This window comes from Macaca nemestrina, chromosome 16 (assembly GCF_043159975.1).
Source record: "Macaca nemestrina isolate mMacNem1 chromosome 16, mMacNem.hap1, whole genome shotgun sequence".
Classification (NCBI taxonomy): domain Eukaryota; kingdom Metazoa; phylum Chordata; class Mammalia; order Primates; family Cercopithecidae; genus Macaca; species Macaca nemestrina.
Window position 1 is genome coordinate 102,683,813 of NC_092140.1, and position 16,649 is coordinate 102,700,461.

Consider the following 16,649-nt stretch of genomic DNA (forward strand, 5'->3'; position numbering starts at 1 on the left):
ATAATTATATAATATACATATAGTTGTAAAAGAATATGTAGTACATACATAGTACACAGATTATCTATCTATCTATCTACCTACCTACCTACCTACATACCTATCTACATTTACTGTAGCGTTATCTGCAATGGCAAATATTGGAAAACACCTAAGTGTCTATAATTTAGAGAACATATTTTAGTGTGTCTATAAGATGTGATACTATATAACAGTCAAAAAGTGGAAAATAGAGTTATTTATTTTGCATTGGTTGCAAGAAAACTCACAACCAAATACCTAGCCTGAAAAAAATTTAAAAGATTCTGTGGTTTGTCTTATATATGCTAATCTTACACATAGCTTTAAATTTTCCTGCACCTATTTTATTTCTTGGGATCACATTGGAAGGAAGTAACAGTAGAAACAGGGGCCCAGGTAAAACACTGCTATAGCCGTCTTAGCAATGGATGAAGATGGCCAATCAGAGGGGTAGCAGGCAAGGAGAATGACGTTGAATCCACAGCCTGTAGGCAAGCTTGGGTACGTAAGTTGCAGGGCTTAGCGCAAAAATAAAAATGTGAGGCCCCTTGTTCAAGAATTTAAAAGTTTAGGGTACAAAAAATAGAAAGAATGAATAAAGCCTGTGATTTGATAGCATAATAGGGTGACTACAGTCAATAATAATTTAATTGCAAATTTAAAAATAACTAGAAGAGAGTAATTAGATTGTTTGTAATACAAAGGATAAACGCTTGAGGGGAGGGGTAGCCCATTCTCCGTGATGTGATTATTACACATTGCATGCCTCTATCAAAAGATCTTATGTACCCCATAATATATATATATACCTCCTAGGTACCCACAAGGATAAAAAGTAAAAAAGTCAATCTCTCTCTCAAAAAAAAAATTAAAAGTTGAAAATGGCAATAGCCAAGCATTAAATGAAGCATGAGGGCTTTGTAAGCAAGGATTGTCCCTGTGTGACTCCATGGGTCACGTGCTTGTGAAGCCAGCCTTGGTGCAGAAGACAGAAGGGATATGATGGTACTTGGTTTGTGTCTTGGAAAGTAGGTGAATTGTGGTGCAAATATTGCCCTGGAACAGAGGGGGTCGAGCAGAGCGCCTACAGTGGGAAACTTGAGAACATTGACATTTCAGGGGTTGGCAGAGGAAGAGAACCTGTAAGGTAACAGGTAATGACACTCACTATGGAAAGAAGACAACCAAGAGAGCATGGTACCATGGACGCCAAGAGAAGAGAATTGTTCTCTGAGGAAGGCCTGGTCAACAGTCTTCAGAGATGGCTAAGCCATGCAGTGAATGATTAAGTCATTAGATTAACATTTAAAAGGTATGTGAGAACTTTGAGGAATAACTGTTTTAGTGGAGCACTGGAAACCAAAGCAAAATTGCATCAGATCGAGGAGTCAGCTGGAGGTGTGAATGCAATAGGAGGAGAGAACAACTGAGAATGCATTTAAATTGGCTTGGCTGTGAAGGAAAGGACAGAGATAGGCCAATGGTGGGAGGGGAATGTTGGGCCAAAGAAAAGTTTGTTTTTGTTTTTCAAGATGACAGAGGCATACAACATACTAACATGTGCACAGGACATGGTGAGTGGAGAGGGAGAGCTGAAAATCCAGAGGAAGTGGAGGAAGTACTTGGTAGAGGGAGAGTCCTGAAGGAGGCAGGAGAGTCCAATGCAGAGCAGGTAGCGGAGTCGTGTTTAGAAGAAGTCTCTTCTGCATTTTTGGAGGAACAAAGCAAGAGAGCACTGGTGTGGGCCAAGTCTGTTTGTTAATTTACAAACAGGAAGCTGCAATGGTTTCCATCTCACTTCCGTTTTCTCTGTGAAGAGGTAAGGCCATTTGTGCGAATGATAAGGGAAGAGGAATGGTCACAGGCTTATAGGTGTGGAGAGTTTCCCTTGAGCATGGGAGGAAATGATGACTAGGAATTCCAAATGGAATCAAGGGCCCAGGGGAGGAATAGGACTGTGGATCCGAAAAAATATCTTCCTGTGTGTTTGTGTGATTTTTCTCCAATCACGCTCCCATACCAAGTGTGTGCAGGGAAGAGGTACAGCTGAACTGATCCCAAAATATGGATTCACCATGTGGAGGGAAAGAGATGGACAATGGCTACAGGATTTGGGTATTGGCATGCGTATGGTTGAAGTAGTAAGACTTGGAGTTCGAGCTGAATAGGAAAAAAAGTGAATACAGTAAGAAACACATGGGAGTGAGGCAGAGGCTTATGGAGTCATTGAGAGATGGAAGATTTCACATAGTCAGAATTGGTGTGAAAATGCAGAAGGGAGGAATAGAGAGAAAGTGGGAGGGAAAAGAAACTGTGGCCACAGGGACTTTGTTGGAGTTGGACCATCAGGGTGATGGCCAGAGCCAGACCAGGCCATGGTTTCCATGAGTAGGATGAACACAAGGCCAACAGGCTCAAGCCTCTCACAAAGCCTGGAGCGGAAGGAGGGGAGGCCATGACCCGGGTGGCCATGTATTCGAGGAATGAAAGACGTAGCCAGGAGACTGGTCACTCCCAGAAGCAAGGGGAGGGAGCTGATAACACAGTTGAGTAGTAGAAGCATCGAAAAAGAAATGATTTGTGCAAGAGAGCAGAAGAATAACAGCTTGGAAACAAACATTAAGGACGTGTTGTCCTGAAGGGTGCAGTGTGGCGGGACACGCAAGCTCTGCAAAAAGAACCATCAGAGCATCCAGCAGAGCCTCACTGAAGAGAGGAAAGCCTGTGCTCGCTAGCACAGTTACAGTACACCCCGGACTGAGGATCAGTGGCAGGAGGGGCGAGCACAACTTCTCTGATAGTCTGGCTGAATGCAGAACTCAGATGGAAAGTAGGCTCAGGAATGTAAATAAGAACTCTTCTTGAGATAAGCCGATATAAATATCCTTTTTCTGAAATGAGAGTGTGATAGCCACAATGGTTTTGATATTATTCTACACAATCCCTCTCTGGAGTTTTGGTATGGTAGTTACACGTTGAGTTAATTTAAGAAGCTGCCGAATTGTTTGCCAGAGTGACTGTCCCATTCTACTTGCCCACTAGCAATGTCCACATCACCCACTTTCTCTGCATCCTCACTAGTATTTGGCAATGTCACAATTTTTTATTTTAGACGTTTTAATAGGTGTGTAGTGGAAAGGCAAAGGAGCTAGAAGGGCTAAAGCAATTTTGAAAGAGAAAAAATAAAAGGCATAAGGCTGCCTGGTTTCAAAATTTATTATTCAATGAGAGTAATCAAGACTGTTTGGTATTGGCAGAGTTAGACGCATAGACTAATGGAACAGAGGAGGGACCTCAGAAAGACCTACACAGATATGCCTGACCGGTCTTCGACAAAGATGCAAAAGCAATTCATTGGAGGAAAGATAGTCCTTCATCAAATGACGCTGGGACAATCAAACATTCCAGACCCAATCTTCACACCTCATACAAAAAATTAGCTCTAACTAATCATTTCATTTGAAACTTTTAGAAAAAAAAGGGAGAAAATCTTTGAGACCTAAAGCGAGGCAAAGAATTCTTGGAGGAAAAACTGACAAACTAGTCTTCGTTAAAATCAAAAAGTTTTGCTTTGCAAAGGATCCTTTAAGAGGGTGAAAAGACAAGTTACAGATTTGGGAGAAAAAATTTGCAAACTAAAAATCTGACAAAGGACAGGTGTCTATAATATATACAGAAATCTCAAAACTGAACAGCAAAAACAGAAACAATTCCATTAGAAAATAGCGAAGGCTGGGAATTGGTGGCTCCGATGTCTCCCCATAGTCAGAGGTGTGGTGCTATCCACCTTAGCTTAGTACACAGGACAAAGGGATTGCTTTTACCCATCCACTGATTAATCCCAAACTTTGTAATGTGGAACACCCACAGAGACACTGCTTTGGAGAAAAGGTCTGGAAGGATAGAAAGAACTCCAGTATGAGGGAACACAACTGCTAAACTAATTAGAACTTAGAATTCTAATTCTAAATTCAAATTAAGAGTTGAGGAAACACCAGAATCTTTTAATTTTGCATTTCGGATCCTCAAGCATTTCTAGATAGTGCAGAAGCTAAAGATACCAATGAGAGGCTAGCAGACCACTAAGGGGCCACTGTTCGTGTACCAAGGGGCTGCTAAGATGTGCCTCTTTTGGACCCCATTTCCCAGGTGCTTGGTGTCCAGTGGTGAACTACACATTGTAACTCGTGTATCTGAATTGAGCTTGATTATTATTGCATTATAAAGCAAGATGCAGGAGTATTTTTGGTCACTTGAGGCTTGGGCTTTCTTAAACATGCAGTTAAGAACAATATTGTCCTTGGTCCACCTTCTGTTATTTCTTTTATGTTGATTCTATAGAGGTGAAGAGTGTTCAGAAACTTTATGGAATAAAATCTTGGCTGTCTAAAACCAAGACTTCCCCAAATTTAACATTATTTCAAAATCTCTTGAGGAAGAATATAGCTATCCATTTCTCGAGTATGAGAGTACCCTTTATCTTTGCTTATTTACCAGTGTGGAGGCTTCATAAATGAACTCCTAACAATGACCTTGCTACTCAGCTTAATACTCTGCTTCAATTCTTGAGTCAATTGCTAACAGATAAATACATTTTATTGTCACAGACCAATGAACTTATTGTTAAACTCTTGAGTAAAAACAAGATTTTGTGTTTTGTTTTTATTTTTCAACACAGCTTTTATCGGTAGTCACGATAGCGCATTAGATACTTAACATATATGTGCTTATGTTTCTCTTGTTTGAAAGCAGAATGAGTTTTTGAAACATAGAAATAAACCCCTACATTAAAGATAAAACCACTCAATTTAATGAGAGTTTATCCAAGGTGAAAAACCAGAAGATTGGATGCATTAAAAGTAACTTTAAAAGGAGTCAAAAATATTCTTTTACATAGTGAGGTTTAAGAGAGAAGCTATAACTGATGTTAGCAGGGTTTTCTACTTCTGAAACACAGCTCATTCCATTAACCCTATTTATGTCTACATTTTGTCAAACACACCTGACAATTACTAAGTCCAGGCAGTCATGGAGTTGAGCTATTGTCAGCTTCCTTGGTCTCCCTTGTAGTCATCAGTAATTGTAAAACATAGAAAATGCTTCTGTTGGCTGCGATTCTTACCAAGGAAGAGACTGTGAAGACAGCTGTACATAGCAGATGAATTGGTAACTTAATGAGACCAGAATGTTATAACAAGTTTAGAAGTGAACATTCTTGAGAGGAAAAGTAGCTCAAGTTTGTGATAGGAATCCCCCAATTAGTAATTTAAACAGAGAAGCTCAGTTAATTATAGTATATTAATAAAACCATGAGGTAATCTTTCAATTCTGAACTCACTTTCCTGCAATATTATGGAAGAATGTGTCTTATCCTTTCTTGTGTGTTTTTATAAGAACTAGTTTGAACTAATCCTGTACAGAAAATCCACCTCCATCTGAAAAGCAAGGTTCTTTCTGTTGCTGAATATCAGATTTCTGACAATGAATCCATTGTTCAAGATAGAAAATATTTTCATAATAAACCTGCAAGAAGTATTCAAGATGTATAAACTTGTTCACATATATGAGAACAAAGTGATCTTTTATCAGTACTTCTGATGGCACTATTACACATTTAAAATATCTGCATTGTGCTTATACCATATTCACCTGTCTAATTATGTGTTGTAAGCAATTTTTAAAACAGTAATTGTCATTGTAAAAGCTGTGCACTTCATTTTCTAAGAATTAAATCAGCCTAAAAACCTATGACCCGTGGATTATCCAGTAAAATGCAAGAGAGAAGCAGAGAAATTTGAACCTGTCATTCCAATTAAAAAGGAATTTATAGTCCAAACTAGCATTCATAATTTCAGAGAAAATATAGAAAAATAGGGCCAGGCAAATAGGCTCACTTATTTTGTCCAGTTGTTCAGGGACAGTTCAGTTTAATGATCATTTCATTTATTTATTCAGCTCTTCTATCATTCATTCATAAGTTACTTACTAATTCCTTGGGGGACAGTAATGAAGACAGTAGCGAGTAAAGAGTAGGGAAAACTGCCCTAGAGTACCTTGAGTAATTTGGTGGAGGAAGCACAAGGAAGTGCCTTGTGCACTTCCACGGGAACTCATGAATGGAATTAAGCCAATTCAGAAGGTCAGGGAGGGAGGTCTCTGAGGACAATGTGTTTAAGTATGAATGGATGAGATTGTTTCGCATCTGAAATGGAATCGATTATGGATTTCCATGTGAAATGTCTTGGTGTAAATCTGAAGATACTGATGTGACCAGAGTAATTTAACAACCGACTAGCCCAGATCCCTTGAGGACAGGACCATGTGCTGTGCGTCTTTGTGTTTTTGGCACCCAGCAGTCTGCCAAGAGTGTGGTGCACACACAGTACATGCTATTGAAATAATTAATAAATAAACAAAAGCACTGCCCAGTTTGTTGCTTTTGGAAAACATGCCAATTTAGGTAACATATATTTTCAATTTTCGATAAAGTTTTTTTTTTTTTTTTTAGATGAAGTCTGGCTCTGTCACCCAGGCTGGAGTGCAGTGGCCCCATCTTGGCTCACTGCAAGCCCTACCTCCTGGGTTCACCCATTCTCCTGCCTCAGCCTTCCAAGTAGCTGGGACTATAGGTACCCACCACCACACGTGGCTAACTTTTTCTTTTTTTCCTTTTTTTTTTTTTTTTTAGTATGGCTTACCATGTTAGCCAGGATGGTCTTGACCTCCTGATCCGCCTGCCTCGGCCTCCCAAAGTGCTGGGATTACAGGCGTGAGCCACCATGCCCGGCCAAAGAGCATGACTTTTGAAAAATCTTATTTTTAAATTTTGTTTTACACTGTATTTCTGATTTACTGGATTTGTTGAAACTTAACATGTCTGTAGACTGATTTGTATTTCCTCAAAGCTAAGTTGGATTTTGATATAAGCAGTTTTGCTACTATCATTGGGTAATACTGGCTTAATCTAGGCAAATACAAACGGGTCTGGTTTCTAGAATTGCCTGGACTCCATTTTAAATGTGAAAGTTCTTCTATGCCTTTTTATAATCCTTTTCTTGAATGTTATTTATTTTGATCATGATGCTTAATTCTTACTCAGAACTTGCTAAGTAGAAAAAAATTAAAATTTCTTTTACTTTATGAAAAAAAATATTTCCACTTTTTATGTTTTCTTCTTATGTTTCCCCTTTTCTCTCCAATATTACCATCTGCTTGTTTTATTCCTGTTCCCAGTGATACCCACAGTGAAATTTCCATCCACAGTCTCTGTTGATTTATGCTCGGCTGTGTTTATTTCTGGCATTGCTAACTTTCTTGATATGTCTGGGACTTGGGCTTATTACACTAACTCTAGGTTCAGGTTTCCTTCTCACAACATTTACTCCACACCTACTTTGAACTTTTCTTAAGTTGAGAGCTTAAATTACTAAATACGTTTCTTTCCCACTACAGATTTCAGGGCGGAAAAGAAGTGGTTACAGGGGAGAAAGAGAGTTCAAAATGTTCAAAAATGCCCAACTGTTTTCAAAACTTGGAAGTGAGGACAAGCATTTTTCTTTAATTGAACTTCAGATAGATCAGTCACCCTAGCAGTGGTTACCCTGGGGCATGTTCCCAGCATCCATTAGGCTGGTTGGCATTTGAATTGGTGACGCACTTCTCTCCAAACCCCGATAGATACCTGATGTTTAAATGGGCTTGTGGATTGCAAACCTTGCAAATGTCCTTAGAAGTCACAGAGTGTGCCTGGGTGAAAAGGAGGATCTGCTCATGGGTGGCCAATGTTTGTTTACAACAAAGGCCTGGGCTGGGAGTTTTAGTGGTGGCCAACCACTCACTTTGCAACAGATCACTGATGAAATTTGACTGTGGAACTTTCTTTTTGAATCCAGCTGTTAGTTTACATCCTGAAGGATAAGACTTGATCACTCTGCTAATTTTATCCTCCCTGATATAACTGCAGATGTTATTCAGATTCATAGGCAACTGACCTAAAATTTTACAGTTAATTGTCTCCAGAGATGTCATCTACATATGTGGATATCAGGGACAAGGTGCAGGTGATCACTGTTGAGAATCCTCGTCCAGGCCTTTGCAGCAAGCAAGTATTTGCTATAGAAGGGCAGGTTGCCTTATGACTCAGGTGAACCCTATGGTTTATAAGGAAGATGACTTCTTAAGCCACACAAGTCTTCACTTCAGGAATATTTACAATGCCTCCACAAGGTGGAAAACCTTCAGGTATTATCCCCATATACCTCCGTTCGAGAGAACGATTATCCACATCCTATGATTAAAGGATGTGGATAAGCTTCATACAACGCAGCAGCGGCCAAAACAGCAGCAGCAAAACTTTGACAGTGGAAAAAGCTCCAAGTCTGCGGTTTTATTTTTGTTTAGTTAGAGATGGAACGCCACACAGTAAATCTATCAGTTCCAAGTGCCAAATTAATAGAAGTGTTAGTGTGGCATTGAATTAGCAAAATGAGAAGCAGGGAATTGACAAAGAAAATGAATTATCATGCATCTTCTTATAAATTCAATAAGGAGATGCAAGAAATAAATCACCTGAACGGAACAAGGGCCAGATGGTGAATATGCATGTGCACGCGCATGTGTATTTATCATCCTCTGACATGGAGACTTAGCATAAGGTAGGGCTGGGGTGCAGTGGGCCAGGAAATAAGCTTGCAGTTCTTCTCGGTGTCCTTGAGCTTGAGGTAGTACTGCTGCGGTGTGTGCAGCGTGCACTTGGTCTCATCATCCACAAACACCTCCATGGGATCCTGCGTGGACTCCCTGCACACAGGCCAGATCTCCTTGCTGGAAGTGGCGAGGCTGAGGTGGTGGCTACAGTGATGTTTTGTGAATAAAGGAGAATGACCTAAAATGTGAAATGTTGTAATTACTAGTCTTCATCTTGACAGGATTTGCTTCTAGCTATAGCTCTCAAAAACTGGAAGGAGGGAAGAGAGAGATACGAAGATTTTTTCTTCCCTTGGAATACTTGGGTAAAATGACACATTCCAGATACACCAAGGGCCACCTATGTTCACAGAATAGCATCTACTCAAAGCCCATCTGTTGTAGGATTGAGGCTGCTGCTAACGCAAGTTACTTGTGAAATGGAATAACATTTTAGGGTATGTATATAGGCTTTGGGGTCTAAATTTTCTTCCTTTATTCCATAAGCGGTGGTTTTAAAGTCTACCTGTTGCCTGAGTCAATTTCAAGATGTAGCAAGACACAGTCCCTTCCTTCACAAGATGAATATACTATCCAGTGTAAAATATTTGTAATACCACTTGATAAATGCTATGGTGGACAAGCACAGACTTCTGTAGAATCACAATCTAACTCAGGATTAGGGAAATGATGATGTCAGGAAAAACACTCAGAGAAGATCATGTCTGACTCAGTCCCCATGTAGATTCCTACTCTTCTTCCTGACTTTGAAATGCCAGAGCACTGTGGCACCCAGTCTTTGGTTCTCTTCCCTTTTCTATCTTTATAACCTAAGGCTGAATGAAGACCTATCATTTTAAATTGCATTAATGTACCAAACTCACGTCTTAGCTCTGCCATTGCCCTTGGTGTGGAGCCTCAGAGTTTCACCCGCTCACGTCCTCTGTAGGTGTCTGCAGGTAACAGATTAAGCCCGTGCCAAACTGACCTTTGGTTTTGTTTGTTTTTTTACTTATATTCTTGTTCCTCCTCTTGTATTCCCAAGTTCACACCATTTACAGTGCTGAGTAGGCCAGAATGCCTAGAAAACACTCTTGACTCCTTGCCCTGCTTATGTTTTAAACAGATCACGTCTCACTACGTCCGTCAGCACCACCCCAATTCAGACACCCAGTCCCCAGAGCAAAATACCTAAATCGTCTTTTAAAGGTCTCCCTGTGTGATGTTGTTGCCACAGGGTTCAAGCTTTGTCCTCTAACCCCTGCAGAGCTAGTAGCAAGATTCCATCTGCACCCTCTACTCATTGGTATGGCAATGACCTTGGGAATTGCATCCTCTCAATTCACAGTCAAAGTAGGAGGGCTTGCAGGATGGTTCCTGTTGACGGGGGTTGCTTTCTGAGAAGTCTCGCCAGCTCCATCCCTGCTTAACTTCTCAGTTTGGCTGTGTATTTTATTTTATTTTATTTTATTTTGAGGCAGAGTCTTGGTCTGTAGCCCAGGCTGGAGTGCAGTGGCGCAATCCCGGCTCACTGCAAGCTCTGCCTCCCGGGTTCACGCCATTCTCCTGCCTCAGCTTCCCAAGTAGCTGGGACTATAGGCGCTGCCACCACGCCTGGCTAATTTTTGCATTTTCCGTAGAGACGGGGTTTCACCGTGTTAGCCAGGATGGTCTCGATCTCCTGACCTCATGATCTGCCCGCCTCTGCCTCCCAAAGTGCTGGGATTACAGGCGTGAGCCACAGTGCCTGGCCATTAGCTGGTAATTCTTTTAATAGATGTAAATAATTAGCAACTGCATCCCCTTGCGGCATGCGGAGGAGAATGAGGAACCAGGGCCCTGCCTCTCTGCTCTCAGCAACACGGCAGAACAGGATGTGGAAAATGAGCTTTTGAATTATGAAGAAGAGCCCCAGGCTTCTCTAGGGAGCGCTCTGGTTCCCCGTAAGAAAGATGTCAAGGGATCCTACATTTCCATCCACAGCTCTGGTTTCTGGGACTTTCTGCTGAAGCTGGAGCTCCTGAGGTCCAGCATGAGTGCATTCTCCAGGCCACCCTGGGCATGGACGTCCTGTGCCAGACCAAGTCCGGGACGGGTAAGACGGTGGTCTTTGTGCTGGCCACAGTGCAGCAGATCCGGCCCGTCAACTGACAGGGGACAGTCCTGATCACATGCCACACAGGGGCACTGGCCTTCCAGATCAGCAGGGAGTATGAATGAGCACTTCTCCAAGTAGATGCCCAGTGTCAAGGTGTCTGTGTTTTTCGGAGGCCTCTTCATCAAGAAGAATGAAGAACTGTTGACGAACTGTCCCCATGTCAGGGTGGGGACCCCGGGTCAGATCGTGGCACTTGTGCAGAACAGGAGCCTCAACCTGAAGAATGTGAAGCACTTTGTGCTGGATAAGATGCTGGGGTGGCTGGACCTGTGGCAGGACATGCCGGTGGCCTCCCACCTGATGTTCCGGCAGAAGCAGTGAGTCGTGTTCAGTGCCACCCTGAGCAAGGAGATCTGGCCTGTGTGCAGGGAGTCCATGCAGGATCCATGGAGGTGTTTGTGGATGATGAGTGCACGCTGCCTGCACTGCAGCAGTACTACCTCAAGCTCAAGGACACTGAGAAGAACCGCAAGCTTTTCGATCTCCTGGACATGCTGGAATTTAAGCACGTGGCAATCTTCATCAAGCCGGTGCAGCCCTGCAGTCCCCGGCCCAGCTCCTCATGGAGCAGAACTTCCTGGCCATGGCCCACGAGGAACGACTGTCACACTATCAGCAGTCCAGGGATTTCCAGTGGTGGATCCTAGTGGATCAATCTGTTTGCAGTCAGTTGCAACATCCACAGGGATATGGAGGCTTGAGAAGATATTTGGCATAAACCATTGGCTGCAGACATTTTTCTTTATAAAATCTTCGATGGCCTCTGTGCAAATCTGTCGATAACTTCTCTTCTACTCTTTTGTCATCGTCCACACCATGATCCCATCCACTTCACTGGAGGAATTTACTGAGGCAGCTCCAAGCCTATGTCTCTGCAGGTTTGCTCAAAGTCCCCGTATTCACTTTCAATCACTTCCTAACCATTGTAGGAACTGAGTGATTCAACATCTTCTTAACTATGACATGCCTGAAGACTCAGACACCTACCTCCACCCAGTGGTTCGTGCAGGTTTTTTTGGCACTAAAGGCCTGTCCATCACTTTTGTGTCTGAGGAGAATGACGCCAAAATCCTCCAGGACATCCAAGACCGGTTTGAAGGTAATGTGACAGAGCTTCTGGAGGAAAGCAGCATCTCCACACATGGTGAGTAGAGTCCTGACTATGGGCCTCGATGGCCTGGAGCGGCCCTGCTGCCCGTGTGTGGCTTCCTGTGTGCCAGCTGGGTCTCTCTTTGGACTGTCCAAAAGCTGCAGATTCGTGTAAGAATATTACTATGAAAAAAAAAAGAAAGATATTTTATAGACATCTCCCCCTTCCCTTTAGGATGTGAGGTTATAAGGGAGGTGAGGAAAGTTTGTTTTGATTGTGCTAAGAAAGAAGCCAATCTTTTGGTTTACCCGAATTTACAAGGATATTATATCATTTTTCCTTTTGAAATGGGTCTTTTTAATACAATGCAGGCACTTAATCCATGTCTACACAAATGCCAAACATCTGGATGAGAATAAAAATTTAGTCAAAAATAGATATTTCCAAATAACTGGATGTTTGATCTAAAATAAATCAAATAACCTCATTTTTTTTTTTTTTTGGCTGTATTTTTCACACTGAAATTGGATGCTTTGTACTTACTTGCTGGATCTGTCAAAGCCTTTTTTAAAAAATGAGTAACTGAAAATTAGGACGAAGCTCTCAGAAATACAATGGGAGTGTCTCTAGGTGACGTGAGGAAAGCTTCTAGAAACATCTTTCCAGTTTTGAGAAGCTCTCTGCCAGTCCTCCAGGCTGAGAAAACTGAGTCAGCCAGGGAGGTTTGAGAGGTTTACTCACCAGTTTCCTAAGCCTCTAACAGGTGCAGGATTACTCTCCTAGTTCTTACTGGAACACACAGAATATCTCCTTTAATCAGCGAGGAGAAAGCACCTACAAAGCGGCCTCCGTGGAAGCCTGGAGGCTTCAGGGAACAAAAGGGTTATGTTGTCCCAGGGATAGCGTTATCCTTTGTTATGTGTATTAATTAATATGGAGGGAAAGGCAGGACTACATTTGTTAAAACGGTTTGTGGTAAGTCAGTCAGCCGCTGTGCTGACTGATTTACAGTGGGCAGAAAGCACAGTGGCCTATGACTAACATCCAGGGCTCGGTGTGATTAGATCATAAAACTTTATTGTATGGTTATTTATTTATATTTCTATAAATTAAACAGGCATTTGACCTGAGTGGTATACAGATTTGTAAAAGAAAAAAGAAAAATTACTTATTTTGATAGTGTTTGATCCAGAGGCACAAATTTGATGACCATCACCATGAAATTAGAAGCAGCACAAATTGATTTCTTGCTTGCTCAACTACATATCTTATTTTTTGTTTGATTTTAGGAAACGGATCAAAGCACACACAATAGTTAATTGTTAATATACTTCTTAAAATATGCTAAATGTTCTTGTTTGTTTAATTCACTGGTGGGGCAGCAAAGATGGTAACACTTTTTCTAATCTTGCTTCTATATTGTTTGACGTCTACCAATACATTGTGAGAAACATTGTAGTAGTAGGTAAAATGGTTTTGTACAAAAGTAAGGTTTTTTCCTTATTGTGGATAAGCATCTCTAAGAAATATTATTTATACATACTATTTACCAGAATTAACTGCCTGAATATTTTATATTTGGGATTTTGTTGGTATCCTGGGAGCCCCAGCCCTTATTTTCTCCAGGTGAGTTAGCTCCAGGAGGCAAGGAGATAGTGTTCCCATTACCAGCGATTGGTGTGGGGACTTGGCTGTCTGGGTCAGTATAGGGCCCCAAATCATTCCCATCAGTCACTTGACAGCAAGAGGGAGACAACTTCACTCCTGGTTGCCTTGAAGGTATCCTAGTCTGCCCTAAAGGCAAAACCTATTCTGGCACCAGCCAGGTTGACCTAGGGCAGCCATCCTCACCTCTCAAGTGCTGCCAAAACCACAGAGCACTCAGGAGAGCTTCACACTGCACCTCCACCTCTTCTTAATAAACATCATCATTTCATAGTTACAAGGTGCCATCTATTTACCCAGAGAGATGAATCTGGTGACCATTCAGACCTTACAACTCTGGCTGCTTTGAGGAAGGGTGCCCTCAGTTTCCCTGAGCTCAAGATGTTCTATTGTGACTGAAAGTTAGTGCTGAAGGAGAAGGATGCCAGTGTAAATGTTCACTCATGCCCCTCCACTGCCCCCCTTCTGAGTCTGCAGTCTGCAATGTCAATTATACCACTCTGTATGTATTATACCACTCTGTATGTATTATACCACTCTGCCTTTGCCTACCCATAGCTTAGCTCTCACTAATGAGAACATATTTGGTTTTTCTCTTACTGAGTTACTTCACTTAGAATAATGGCCTACAGCTCCATCTAAGTTGCTGCAAAAGACATTATTTTATTTTTTATGGCTGTGTGGTATTCCATGGTAATATATATATCACATTTTCTTTATTCAAAAATCAATTGATGTACACTTATGTTGGTCCCACATCTTTGCAATTGTGTACTGTGCTGTAATGAACATATGCATGCAGGTGTTCTTTTGATATGATGATATATTTTTCTTTGGGTAGATACTCACTAGTAAGATTGCTAGATTGAATGGTAGATCTACTTTTAGTTCTTGGAGAAGAAAAACAATTTAGTTATAATGATTCAAAATAATAGCCAAAGGAAAATCATGGTCCAGGAAAACGGAATGACCCTCAGTTTCCTTTTGTCCTCTGGCCCCCCAAAGGTGTTGCTTGTTGGGAAAATAAAATCGCCACAGAGAATCAAACATCTAAACTTCCGGGAAGTCAAACAGTAGTTTGTTAAATAAAGGACTTTCCTGCTCTAAGTAAATATGGTACGAAAAAGCTAACCACCTTTCTTTGGAAGGGCCTTTTGGAATTGACTTTGCTTTTATTAATTTGGACTCGGGCTTGGGTTGAGGCAGCTAAAAGTAGTTGTTATTCTCAATGTTGTTTCTACATGAATCTCTAGTGGAAAAAAAAAAAACTTTGCATGAATTGATTAAAATAACTGCAAAGGCATTTAAGGCAGGTGGTTTAAAACACAGACCGAGTGGCTTTGCAACAGATTATTCCTGTATGCATGTGCAAAATAGTCACTCCATTGCTAGAAGTACAACAGTGTAGATGAAAAACATCAGTGTATGTGGGGAATCTGAAGACCACCTTCTTTGTTGGCTGTGGCTGAAGGCAGAAATAACTATAATCACTTTTTACTGCCTAAAGATTTTATATAAGCAAACTCCAGCCATAAGCCTTGAAAGTGGGATTGTTTTCTCAGCCTTTTCTCCAACCGCCCTGGACCACTTCTTATTATGCTTTTTTGCCAAGTTTTCATAGGTTTTGGTAGTTTGGTCTTTGCAGCTCACCAACTGGCATTAGGGAAACACCCTTTACTTTTTAGTGTGGCCTCTGTTGATTATGATTTTGGTGGCAAGGTAGAAAATGAGCATGTATTAACAAATAATAAAAGCACATCTCTCAAGTTCATTTGCACTCTGAAGATGAGATTGTGAAAGGTTAAGCTGTCAAGTAAATGGGAACGCACTGAGATGGCTGGACCTTGTCCAACGGTACCTGTAGCAGCTGTCAACCTAATTAAGCCAGATGTGTGTTCAATGTAAACGGACCTCCCAAGAGGAATAATAACAGATTTCAGGCTCTGGAAAGAGACAAAAGATGGGGGAGAGGGGATGGGTAGAAGAGAGGTGAGGCTGAGATCTATAGAATGTTTCTGATGTCAGTGTGACTCCTACCTGGAAGACTCTTAGCTCATTAGTGTCACCTGGATTAAACTTGGTTGAAACAGTTCTATGGGTGGGTGAGAAAAGAGGTTTAAGTGAAGTCTGAGCACATTTTCATAGTCAACAAACTGATATTTGCTAAACTCTTTCATCTTCAACACATACACACATGCACGCACACACACACACACACACACACACACAAAACCTTAGCCTGACTTTAAATCCTTAGTAATTTAAAAAATGACATTTAAGCCATGCCAACTTTGACAGCCCTTCAAGGGAGTATGTGAGCCATGAGCCAAGAAAAGGACACCAACAGGCTTTCAGATGCTCTCAGATTACATGCGATTCACAAATCAGGATGCATGTTGGTTATACTTTCTGCAACCCTACTGACGACTTAAAACAAACATTCTGTAAACCGTAAAATGTGAGGTACAATAGTGTTATGTTAAAAAAACACTATAACTTCCAGACAATTTTTTCCATTCATGCTATAAAATGTCATATCTCCAAAACAGAAGTGTTTGAGAAGCAGACCTTTAAGCTTAGCCAGGAAAATGCTTCTCAGAAAATTTTCCTTCACGTTGCTGAATTTAGTAACTACCTTGATGAAACCAGTTCTAAGTTGCTATGTCTCTAAGAAAATTATAAGAAACAGCCAGCCCCTTTTGAGAACTTGGTAGCTGCTTAATACTTTGTTTATAGAGAAACTTCATTGATTTTGATTGACTGACATTAAATACTATTTATTAAACAAACATGTATTTACTCTGTGCCAGACACAGTTTTGAGTACTTTGTGAAATTAACTTATTTCATGCTTATAGCAACCGTACAAAGTAGGTACCATTAATAACCCCATTTTACAAAACAACAGAGCCCAAGAAAGATTAAGTGGCTTACTGAGGTCGCACAGTTACATGCCTAATATACAGAAATGTTGATGATCTAGTAGGATCCTCTCTTGTAGGAGGGACCAGAGTAAAGAATGTTGATAGAA

General features: G+C 41.2%; 1 pseudogene; it reads left to right on the top strand.

The window, feature by feature from the left end:
• Positions 1 to 1,579: 1,579 nt before the first annotated feature.
• Positions 1,580 to 16,649, top strand: part of LOC105490334 (ATP-dependent RNA helicase DDX39A-like) — a 33,841-nt pseudogene continuing 18,771 nt past the window's right edge.